Source organism: Coregonus clupeaformis, chromosome 20, assembly GCF_020615455.1.
Source record: "Coregonus clupeaformis isolate EN_2021a chromosome 20, ASM2061545v1, whole genome shotgun sequence".
NCBI lineage: Eukaryota > Metazoa > Chordata > Actinopteri > Salmoniformes > Salmonidae > Coregonus > Coregonus clupeaformis.
The window spans coordinates 27,964,542-27,976,774 of NC_059211.1; the positions used below are offsets into that span (position 1 = coordinate 27,964,542).

Genomic DNA, 12,233 nt, shown 5'->3' on the forward strand with positions numbered 1-12,233 from the left:
TACGACTGATTAGATTTTAAGAACTGAAATACAGTGCCATTACTGTATGTAGTCCTACTGTAGGTACTTTTATCTCTCTGTGAATTCAATAAATAAACTACTAAATAATAATAACTTATTAAACATTTTCAGCATCATTTTATAATTTTTATGTACAATATAATTTTTATTGAGAAAGGTAGGGACTACTATGGGATAGCCTGAACACTGCTGCAGTACTGTACATCTCCTGAAACCAAGTTAATGCAATCTGCTATTATGCTTATCGGAAATCTATAACAAGACGATAATAAAACAATGTATTATATAAATAAAACAATATCCCCAGGCCTCAGGTCAGGGGGGGTTGTTTGCAGTCATTGCCTGGACCCCTGGTGTTGGAGAGGTGAGCTGAGTTTAACAGGGCTCTGGGCCAGCAACAGATGTCTCCACAGATGACACTGTTGTTACTGTGATTACTCTCCCAATAGGACAGAGGAGTGTTAGGGCTCACCATCAACCACCCCCTCTGAACTCCCCTATCTATCCATCACACTCTCATATGAGCCAGGGTAGGGTGGGGTAGGGTAGGGAAAGGGTAGGGGTGGGGTGGGGGTAGGGGTGGGGTAGGGTAGGGTAGGGTAGGGTGGTGGGGTGGGGTGGGGTAGGGTAGGGTAGGGTAGGGGGGGTGAGGTAGGGGGTAGGGTAGGGTAGGGTAGGGTAGGGGGTGGGGTGTGGTAGGGTAGGGTAGGGTGGGGTTGGGTAGGGTAGGGTAGGGTGTGGGTGGGGTAGGGTAGGGTAGGGTAGGGTGGGGGTTAGGGTAGGGTAGGGTGTGGGGTAGGGTGTGGGGGTTGGGTAGGGTAGGGTAGGGTGGGGAGAGGGCAGTAGCAGCCAAGGTGCCAGGTTGCTAAGCTGGCATGTTTGCCATTCTGACCAACTGTAGGGGGGGTTGTATGTGTGTGTGTGTGTGTGTGTGTGTGTGTGTGTTTCTGTGTGTGTGTGTGAGTGTGAGCTGGCTTTCAGTCCCCATTAAACCCCCCTGGCCTCCTCCCAGGCCCCCTCCTCAGCCCCTCCTGGCATGCCAGTGTCAGTGCAGATGATTGGTGTGTATTCCTGACCCTCTCTCCCAGAATAGCTGTACATTTGCCCAGCGACCTGCGAGGAAGCAGCGATATGTTCTAAAACTTAACTACACACCTGTTGTACTACACACCTTTTAGGCCATAGACAAATCTCCCCAAACACCTCCTGCTCTGCAACATAGCCTTCTTCACTCTCAGCTGGCTGTCCTGAATATCAATCCTACTCTACATCTACCCTACTCTCCAGACTCTCGTCAACCCTGTCTATTTATCCACTGGCCGGACTGTGTGAAGACCTTGGCTCTGTGAAGACAGTGGCTCTGTGAAGATCCTGACTGAGCAGTTGGTGAGTACCAAACCGAGGCCTCAGAATGTGCTGTGTCATACAATGTTTGTTTTTATTTTATTTTACTCATTCACTTTCTCTAAGTTGACAATGTTTTATCTGAGATGAAATAGCACCTGCACCTGCTTTAGTAACTAATCTAGTAACTGCTGATTGGTTGATCCAGGGACAATATATACTGGACAAAAATATAAATGCAAATGCAACAATTTCAACGATTTTACTGAGTTACAGTTCATATAAGGAAATCAGTCAATTGAAATAAATTAATTACACCCTAATCTATGGATTTCACATAACTGGGCAGGGGCGCAGCCATGGGTTGGCCTGGGAGGGCATAGGCCCACCCACTGGGGAGCCAGGTCCAGCCAATCAGAATGAGTTTTCCCCCACAAAAGGGCTTTATTACAGACAGAAATACTCCTCAGTTTCATCAGCTGTCCAGGTGGCTGGTCTCAGACGATCCCGCAGGTGAAGAAGCCGGATGTTCCTGTGAGGTCCTGGGCTGGCATGGTTACACGTGGTCTGCGGTTTGAGGCCGGTTGGTCGTACTGCCAAATTCTCTAAAACAACGTTGGAGGCGGCTTATGGTAGAGACATGAATATTAAATTCTCTGGCAACAACTCTGGTGGACATTCCTGCAGTCAGCATGCCAATTGCACGCTCCCTCAAAACTTGAGACATCTGTGACACATTTTATTGTCCCCAGCACAAGGTGCACCTGTGTAATGATCATGCTGTTTAATCAGCTTCTTTATATGCCACACCTGTCAGGTGGATGGATTATCTTGGCAAATGAGAAATGCTCACTAACAGGGATGTAAACAAATTTGGGCACAAAATATGAGAGAAATAAGCTTTTTGTTCATATGGAAAATTCATTTTATTTCAGCTCATGAAACACGGAACCAACTCTTTACATGTTGCGTTTATATTTTTGTTCAGTAATAATAAGAACGATCCAGGAACTTGTACTACTTGAAGAGATTAGGACGTGTGATTGTTTCATTAGACCAGTGGAAACAGGGAGGGAAGACCTCTCCACTGATCCAGGAACAGAACAGCCGGGGTAAAAGGTGACAGTAAACAGGGGATGTAACACAGATTCATTGGAGTGAGTATGGCGGAACTATGAGACAAATCAACCTGATACCTCGAAAGACAGGGAGATCATGAGAAAGAGAGAGAGAGAAGTGGTGCAGAGGAAGAGAGAGAATACGGAGAGGAGAGAGAGAAGAAGTGGTGGAGAGGAAGAGAGAGAATATGGAGAGGAGAGAGAGAAGAAGTGGTGGAGAGGAAGAGAGAGAATATGGAGAGGAGAGAGAGAAGAAGTGGTGCAGAGGAAGAGAGAGAATACGGAGAGGAGAGAGAGAAGAAGTGGTGCAGAGGAAGAGAGAGAATACAGAGAGGAGAGAGAGAAGAAGTGGTGCAGAGGAAGAGAGAGAATACGGAGAGGAGAGAGAGAAGAAGTGGTACAGAGGAAGAGAGAGAATACAGAGAGGAGAGAGAGAAGTGGAGCAGAGGAAGAGAGAGAATACGGAGAGGAGAGAGAGAAGTGGTGGAGAGGAAGAGAGAGAATACGGAGAGGAGAGAGAGAAGAAGTGGTGGAGAGGAAGAGAGAGAATACGGAGAGGAGAGAGAGAAGAAGTGGTGCAGAGGAAGAGAGAGAATACAGAGAGGAGAGAGAGAAGAAGTGGTGCAGAGGAAGAGAGAGAATACGGAGAGGAGAGAGAGAAGAAGTGGTGCAGAGGAAGAGAGAGAATACAGAGAGGAGAGAGAGAAGAAGTGGTGCAGAGGAAGAGAGAGAATACGGAGAGGAGAGAGAGAGAAGAAGTGGTGCAGAGGAAGAGAGAGAATACGGAGAGGAGAGAGAGAAGAAGTGGTGCAGAGGAAGAGAGAGAATACGGAGAGGAGAGAGAGAAGAAGTGGTGCAGAGGAAGAGAGAGAATACGGAGAGGAGAGAGAGAAGAAGTGGTGCAGAGGAAGAGAGAGAATACGGAGAGGAGAGCGAGAGAAGAAGTGGTGCAGAGGAAGAGAGAGAATACGGAGAGAAGAGAGAGAGAGAAGAAGTGGTGGAGAGGAAGAGAGAGAATACAGAGAGGAGAGAGAGAAGAAGTGGTGGAGAGGAAGAGAGAGAATACGGAGAGGAGAGAGAGAAGAAGTGGTGCAGAGGAAGAGAGAGAATATGGAGAGGAGAGAGAGAAGAAGTGGTGGAGAGGAAGAGAGAGAATACGGAGAGGAGAGAGAGAAGAAGTGGTGCAGAGGAAGAGAGAGAATACAGAGAGGAGAGAGAGAAGAAGTGGTGCAGAGGAAGAGAGAGAATACAGAGAGGAGAGAGAGAAGTGGTGGAGAGGAAGAGAGAGAATACGGAGAGGAGAGAGAGAGAAAAGAAGTGGTGAGAGGAAGAGAGAGAATACAGAGAGGAGAGAGAGAAGTGGTGGAGAGGAAGAGAGAGAATACAGAGAGGAGAGAGAGAAGAAGTGGTGCAGAGGAAGAGAGAGAATACAGAGAGGAGAGAGAGAAGAAGTGGTGGAGAGGAAGAGAGAGAATACAGAGAGGAGAGAGAGAAGAAGTGGTGGAGAGGAAGAGAGAGAATACAGAGAGGAGAGAGGGAATGAGCAGATAAAGGAGAAGGAGGTATCAGTAGTGAAGAGAGAGACTGAAGAGAGAAATACTGGCAGGTAGAGTGAAAGAGAGAGTGAATCTGCTCCTTTGTTTTGACTTCTATTAATCAATAGGATGTCAACAAATCAATGTTGCTGCCTATGTTTGCGGTCATGGCCCTGCTAAACTCAGCTGACCTCTCCAACACCAGGGGGTACCGTCTAGGCCAACACTGCAAACAAGTCCCCGGCAAGAGCTGTCTCAGTGGGCAGCTCGTATGGGCAGCTATGTCCCAATTATCTCTCCTTCCTCACAAAGTGTGCACTTGTTCACTTCCCTTTATTGATTTGAAAGGAAATGACTGGTATGAGAAATATGGTGGAAACTCCCACTAACACTTGCCTTTTAGATTTGTGGAAAGTAGTGCAAACTTCAGGAGAAAGGAGTTATCGTGACGCACCACTAGCTCTCAGCACTGGAGCTTAACACTCATCACCACCAGCTCCCAGCCCAGGGACTCACCACCAGCCCAGGGACTCAACACTCATCAGCACCAGCCCCCAGCCTAGGGACTCAACACTCATCTCCAACAGCCCCCAGCCCAGGGGCTCAACACTCAACACTCATCACCACCAGCCCCCAGCCCAGGGACTCAACACTCAACACTCATCAGCACCAGCCCCCAGCCTAGGGACTCAACACTCATCACCACCAGCCCCCAGCCCAGGGGCTCAACACTCAACACTCATCATCACCAGCCCCCAGCCCAGGGGCTCAACACTCATCTCCAACAGCCCCCAGCCCAGGGGCTCAACACTCATCACCACCAGCCCCCAGCCCAGGGGCTCAACACTCAACACTCATCACCACCAGCCCCCAGTCCAGGGACTCAACACTCATCACCACCAGCCCCCAGTCCAGGGTCTCAAGACTCATCACCGTGGCATTAGGAACTAATGACCCAAGGACCGTTAATGAAGTCGTGGTCTAGGCCTGTCCGTATAGTGTTGTTGTTACCGTGGCGATCTGCCAGCCACCACTGTTGTTGTTTTTGTTGACACTCCGCAGAACAGTGCAATTGGCCAATCACAAATTCCAGGAAGACTCATGGTGATTTATTCTAATGGTCAATTAGTTGACTACTGAATCATGCAATGTCCTCTGCCTGTCTTTTCCCATTCCCTCTCCACCACATGTCTGTCTGTCTGTCTGTCTGTCTGTCTGTCTGTCTGTCTGTCTGTCTGTCTGTCTGCCTGCCTGCCTGCCTGCCTGCCTGCCTGCCTGCCTGCCTGCCTGCCTGCCTGCCTGCCTGCCTGCCTGCCTGCCTGCCTGCCTGCCTGCCTGCCTGCCTGCCTGCCTGCCTGCCTGCCTGCCTGCCTCGCCTGCCTGCCTGCCTGCCTGCCTGCCTGCCTGCCTGCCCTGCCCTGCCTGCCTGCCCGCCTGCCTGCCTGCCTGCCTGCCTGCCTGCCTGCCTGCCTGCCTGCCTGCCTGCCTGCCTGCCTGCCTGCCTGCCTGCCTGCCTGCCTGCGCCTGCCTGCCTGCCTGCCTGCCTGCCTCGCCTGCCTGCCTGCCTGCCTGCCTGCCTGCCGCCTGCCTGCCCGCCTGCCTGCCTGCCTGCCTGCCTGCCTGCCTGCCTGCCTGCCTGCCTGCCTGCCTGCCTGCCTGCCTGCCTGCCTGCCTGCCTGCCTGCCTGCCTGCCTGTCTGCCTCTCTCTCCTCTTCTCTCTCTCTCTCTCTCTCTCTCTCTCTCTCTCTCTCTCTCTCTCTCTCTCTCTCTCTCTCTCTCTCTCTCTCTCTCTCTCTCTCTCTCTCTCTCTCTCTCTCTCTCTCTCTCTCTCTCTCTCTCTCTCTCTCTCTCTCTCTCTCTCTCTCTCTCTCTCTCTCTCTCAGTCTGCTCTTTTGGGGTTTCTGAGGTGGCATTAATGATGCTCTACAGGGGGGAATGGCCACATTGCTCAGTACACAATTTGTATTTGTCACATGCTTCGTAAACATCAGGTGTAGACTAACAGTGAAATGCTTACTTACGGGCCCTTCCCAACAATGCAGAGAGAAATAGTAGAATAAATTGAAAAATAATAACACAAGGAATATATACACAATGAGTAACTTGGCTATATACACGGGAAACCAGTGTAGAGGTCCTGGATGGGAGAGAGCTAGGCCACAGTGATGTACTGGGCCGTACGCACTACCCTCTGTAGCGCCTTGCGGTCAGATGCCAAACAGTTGCCATAAGATTGCACTCAATTGCACTCAATGAACAGTATAAGGCCATGAGCAAACAGGAAAACGCTCATCCAGAGGCAGCGCTCCTAGTGGCCGGGGACTTTAATGCAGGGAAACTTAAATCCGTTCTACCTTATTTCTACCAGCATGTTAAATGTGCAACCAGAGGGAAAAAAACTCTAGACCACCTTTACTCCATTCACAAGGCCGCAGGGCCAGACAGATTACCAGGACGTGTACTCCAAGCATGCGGTGACCAACTGGCAAGTGTCTTCACTGACATTTTCAACACGTCCCTGACTGAGTCTGTAATACCAACATGTTTCAAGCAGACCACCATAGTCCCTGTGCCCAAGAACACTAAGATAACCTGCCTAAATGACTACTGACCCGTAGCACTCACGTCAGTAGCCATGAAGTGCTTTGAAAGGCTGGTCATGACTCACATCAACACCATTATCCCAGAAACCCTAGACCCACTCCAATTTGCATACCACCCCAACAGATCCACAGATGATGCAATCTCTATTGCACTCCACACTTCCCTTTTCCACCTGGACAAGAGGAACACCTACGTGAGAATGCTATTCATTGACTACAGCTCAGCGTTTAACACCATAGTTCCCTCAAAGCTCATCACTAAGCTAAGGACCCTGGGACTAAACACCTCCCTCTGAAACTGGATCCTGGACTTCCTGACGGGCTGCTCCCAGGTGGTAAGGGTAGGTAACAACATATCCGCCCCTCAAGGGTGCGTGCTCAGTCCCCTCCTGTACTCCCTGTTCACCCATGACTGCATGGCCAGGCATGACTCCAACACCATCATTAAGTTTGCCGACGACACAACAGTGGTAGGCCTGATCACCGACAACGATGAGACAGCCTATAGGGAGGAGGTCAGAGAACTGGCTGTGTGGTGCCAGGACAACAACCTCTCCCTCAACGTGACCAAGACAAAGGAGATGATTGTGGACTACAGGAAAAAAAGAGGACTAAAAACGCCCCCATTCTCATTGACAGGGCTGTAGTGGAACAGGTTGAGAGTTCAAGTTCCTTGGTGTCCACATCACCAACAAACTATCATGGTCCAAACACACCAAGACAGTCGTGAAGAGGGCTCAACAAAGCCTATTCCCCCTCAGGAGACTGAAAAGATTTGGCATGGGTCACAGATCCTCAAAAAGTTATACAGCTGCACCATCGAGAGCATCCTGACTGGTTGCATCACCACCTGGTATGGCAACTGCTCGGCTTCCGACCGCAAGGCACTACAGAGGGTAGTGCGTACGGCCCAGTACATCACTGGGGCCAAGCTTCCTGCCATCCAGGACCTCTATACTAGGCAGTGTCAGAGGAAGGCCCTAAAAATTGTCAAAGTCTCCAGCCACCCGAGTCATAGACTGTTCTCTCTGCTACCGCCCGGAAGCGTCAAGTCTAGGTCCAAAAGGCTTCTTAACAGCTTCTACCCACAAGCCATAAGACTCCTGAACAGCTAATCATGGCTACCCAGACTATTTGCATTGTCCCTCCTACCCCCACCCCACCCCACCCCTTCTTTTACGCTGCTGCTACTCTGTTTATAATCTATGCATAGTCACTTTAACTCTACCCACATGTACATATTACCTCAATTACCTCAACTAACCGGTGCCCCCGCACATTGACTCTGTACCGGTACCCCCTGTACATAGCCTCCCTACTGTTATTTTATTTTACTGCTGCTCTTTAATTATTTTTATTTTATACTTATCTATTTTTTACGTAACACTTTTTTACTTTTCTTAAAACCATTGTTGGTTAAGGGCTTGTAAGTAAGCATTTCACCTGTTGTATTCGGCGCATGTGGCAAATAAAATTGATTTGATGCAGCCAGTCAAGATGCTATCAATGGTGCAGCTGTATAATTTTTTGAGGGTCTGAGGGCCCATGCCAAATCTTTTCAGCCTCCTGAGGGGGAAGAGGTGTTGTCATGCACTCTTCATAACCGTGTTGATGTGTGTGGACTATTATAGTTCCTTAGTGATTTTAAGGACTGCAGCCAACACCTCAGCCAGAAAGCCTGTACACCAAGGAAGCCCCATTTTGCTCTCATTGTCTGTTGTGTTCATTGTTCAAATCATATCAAATGTTGTTGGTCGCATACACATAGCGAAGGTGTAGCGAAGTGCTTGTGTTCCTAGCTCCAACAGTGCAGTAGTATCTAAGAATTCACAACAATACACACAAATCTAAAAGTAAAAGAATGGAATTAAGAAATATAGAAATATTAGGACGAGCAATGTCAGAGTGGCATTGACTAGAATACGGTAGAATACAGTATATACATATGAAATCAGTAAAACAGTATGTAAACATTATTAAAGTGACCAGTGATTCCATGTCTATATGTACATAGGGCAGCAGCTTCTAAGGTGCAGTGTTGAGTAACCGGGTGGTAGCCGGCTAGTGACAGTGACTAAGTTCAGGGCATGGTACTGGGTAGAGGCTGGCTAGTGATGGTTATTTAACAGTCTGATGGCCTTGAGATGTTTTTTAGTCTCGGTCCCAGCTTTGATGCACCTGTACTGACCTCGCCTTCTGGATGATAGCGGGGTGAACAGGCCGTGACTCGGGTGGTTGATGTCCTTGATGATCTTTTTGGCCTTCCTGTGACATCGGGTGCTGTAGGTGTCCTGGAGGGCAAGCAGTGTCCCCCAGTGATGCGTTGGACAGACCGCACCACCCTCTGTAGTACCCTGCGGTTGCGGGCAGTGCAGTTGCCATACCAGGCGGTGATACTGCCCGACAGGATGCTCTCAATGGTGCATCTGTAAAAGTTATTTGGTATGTTATTTTGTTTAAAGTGCCCTCATACTCGATCTGTCACCGTCAGAGGGAGAGTCGTGATAGGTCAACCCATTTCTGCTGATTCTCTCACATCACATGATGATGTAGCTTTACTCTTGAGAGACAGATGGAGAGGGTCATAAAACTCTTACAGCATTCAGATGATCACCTCTCACAGTCTCTGAGGATGCTTACTCATACAATCTCTCTCTAGGCTATGTCTTTATCTCTCTCTCTCTCTCTAGTGAGTTAATGCTAAGGCTAATTGGCACTTGACAGTGATAATAAAAAGTACTCTGGCACATGCTGTGCCTGCAGACATTTATTTTACATTTTGCAGAAGCATACATATTCATCCCTTCTCAATGATCTGAATGTTCCTTCAGTAAACAATGATTCATCCCCATTCATTACCTAGCCTAAGCCTATAGTTTCAGTTGCAAAATGCAAACTATTAATTATAATTATGACATGAATGTTAGGCTAGTACCAAAGAGATGATAAAAGGTAAACATAATAATACATTTCAATGTTCTTCTGTGGCCTTAAGGTGTTTCATTCATAAACCGCCACAGTTTTAATCAGAAAATGTTCACTATCACCATCAATGATTCAAGATGATGAAATTACTCAATCTCCTTCCTTCACAAAATCCCCAGACACACATGAAATGTGTTGGTCTTACCACTAGCAGGAAAAGGTCTGCAAGGAACCTCATACCTCCTCTCTTCTTACCTCTGTGCCTTTTCTCTATATTCTCCTATATGCCCCCCCCCCCTTCTCTCTCTTTCCTGGCTGAGTGCTACTGTCGTTGAGGAATATTGAATATTGTGTTGGTGTGAAGGCTGTATGTCTGAAGGGACGGCTGTTTGTCTGGAGATGCTCAAGGACAGTAACCTTTCTTTCATCCAGACCACTACCTTCCTGGAAAGTGACATAACAAACATATAGCTGATGCCCATCAACTAATGTTTACATACAACACTGTATCTATCTCTTTCCCACAATGGACATTATGGAATATGCTTATGGAACATTATTTTCTCAGAATGGACATTCTGGAACGTGTCAACAAACACACTATTACCACTGGACTTTACTGTAACTGTCTGTGGTATGGATGCACTCACCAACTGGAAGTCGCTCTGGATAAGAGTGTCTGCTAAATGACTAAAATGTAAATGTAAATGTTGCTTCTGTTTGAGTATTTCAGCTCTGAAAATGGCAGAATACTCAGGGAGGGCATCTTAGCTTTCCTGGCCAGGAGTGTTATTTTCCCCTCTGTGATGAATGGAAAGACATGATACAGACTACAGCAGTCAGTGGTCCTTATAATTCTCTCCAAACCAAGCTATAATCCTATCCCCTCCCCTGCCTCTGTGGGTTTCAACATCTTTCCTTTGTCTTTCTCTGAGAAAGAGAAAACAATCCAATGTCAAAGAAACAATATTAGAGATCGTAGTACTGTTTCCAAATGAGAGCAGTGTCATGGACACCAGTGACTGTTTCCCCCAGACATTACCTAAATGTAGTTTCTGGATGGTTACTCACTTGAGATGATGACACAGAGTGACGTACCAACTGGCTACTTCATCTCTCTCTCTCTCTCTCTCTCTCTCTCTCTCTATCTCTCTCTCTCTCTCTCTTTCATTCAATTATTTCCTATTTTTCTCGGCTGGAGATAAGGTTATGTGTGTGAAACTGAAAAGGAGTGGAGGTAGAGATGAGGAGGAGGAGGAGGAGGAGGAGGAGGAGGAGGAGATGTTATGGGTGTGTCTGTGCTTGTGTCTACTTGGTGTGGGTTTAGTGAGTTCACACAGAGAGAGATGGAAAGAGAGAAAGAGAGAGAGAGAGAGAGAGAGAGACAGAGAGAGAGAGAGCGAGAGAGAGAGAGAGAGAGAGAGAGAGAGAGAGAGAGAGAGAGAGAGAGAGAGAGAGAGAGAGAGAGAGAGAGAGAGAGAGAGAGAGAGAGAGAGAGAGAGAGAGAGAGAGAGAGAGAGAGAGAGAGAGAGAGAGAGAGAGAGAGAGAGAGAGAGATAAAGACATAGCCTAGAGAGAGATTGTATGAGTAAGCATCCTCAGAGACTGTGAGAGGTGATCATCTGAATGCTGTAAGGGTTTTATGACCATCTCCATCTGTCTCTCAAGAGTAAAGCTACATCATCATGTGATGTGAGAGAATCAGCAGAAATGGGTTGACCTATCACGACTCTCCCTCTGATGGTCAGATCGAGTCTTAGAGGCCTTTAGGCCCATTCAGGCCCAGGCAATTAAGTCATTCTTTTTTGAAAATCTGTTATGGTTTTCAAAAACAAAATAACATACAAAACAATGAACACGACAGAGAAAGAAAGGGGAAAGAAAGGGGGAACAACAGACAATGTGTCACGACTGTCTGTGAGATGCGGCAAACGAAGTCAGGCGCAGGACACAGAACTCTCGGATACGTACTTTTAATACGAAAAGGATCCAAAAGGACACCGAAAATAACTCCACGCAGGGAGGAAATACTCCACGCACGGCGCTCGCCTTTTGCCGTCTGATGGCCCGCTGCAGATGGACGTGCGCAGATTTCCATGTCTCCTCCGAGCGCCGAAACCATTCATCCACCGCAGGAGCCTCGATCTGGCTCTGATGCCAGGGTGCCAGAACCGGCTGATAGCCCAACACACACTGGAAAGGAGTGAGATTAGTGGAGGAGTGGCGGAGTGAGTTTTGGGCTATCTCTGCCCAGGGAATATACACCGACCACTCCTCCTGCCGGTCCTGGCAGTAGGACCTCAGAAACCTACCCACATATTGGTTTACTCTCTCCACCTGCCCATTACTCTCAGGGTGAAAACCCGAGGTAAGGCTGATCGAGACCCCCAAACGTTCCATAAATGCCCTCCACACTCTAGAGGTGAACTGGGGACCCCGATCAGACACTATATCCTCAGGCACCCCGTAGTGCCGGAAAACGTGAGTAAACAGGGCTTCGGCCGTTTGTAGGGCTGTAGGAAGACCTGGCATAGGGATGAGACGGCAGGCCTTAGAAAACCGATCCACAACGACCAAGATCGTGGTATTCCCCTGGGAGGGGGGAAGGTCCGTGACAAAATCCACCGACAGGTGAGACCACGGCCGTTGTGGAACGGGGAGAGGTTGTAACTTCCCCCTGGGCAGGT

The 12,233-nt window shown here is 48.3% G+C and overlaps 1 protein-coding gene across 1 annotated transcript in view; it reads left to right on the forward strand.

Annotated features, from left to right (window-relative positions):
• Window positions 1–1,193: 1,193 nt before the first annotated feature.
• lepr (leptin receptor) overlaps window positions 1,194–12,233 on the forward strand; it is a 91,945-nt gene continuing 80,905 nt past the window's right edge. Inside the window, exon 1 of the mRNA XM_045205454.1 lies at window positions 1,194–1,407. The gene's annotated coding sequence lies outside the window, so the exon portion shown is untranslated. The remainder of the gene's footprint in view (window positions 1,408–12,233) is intronic.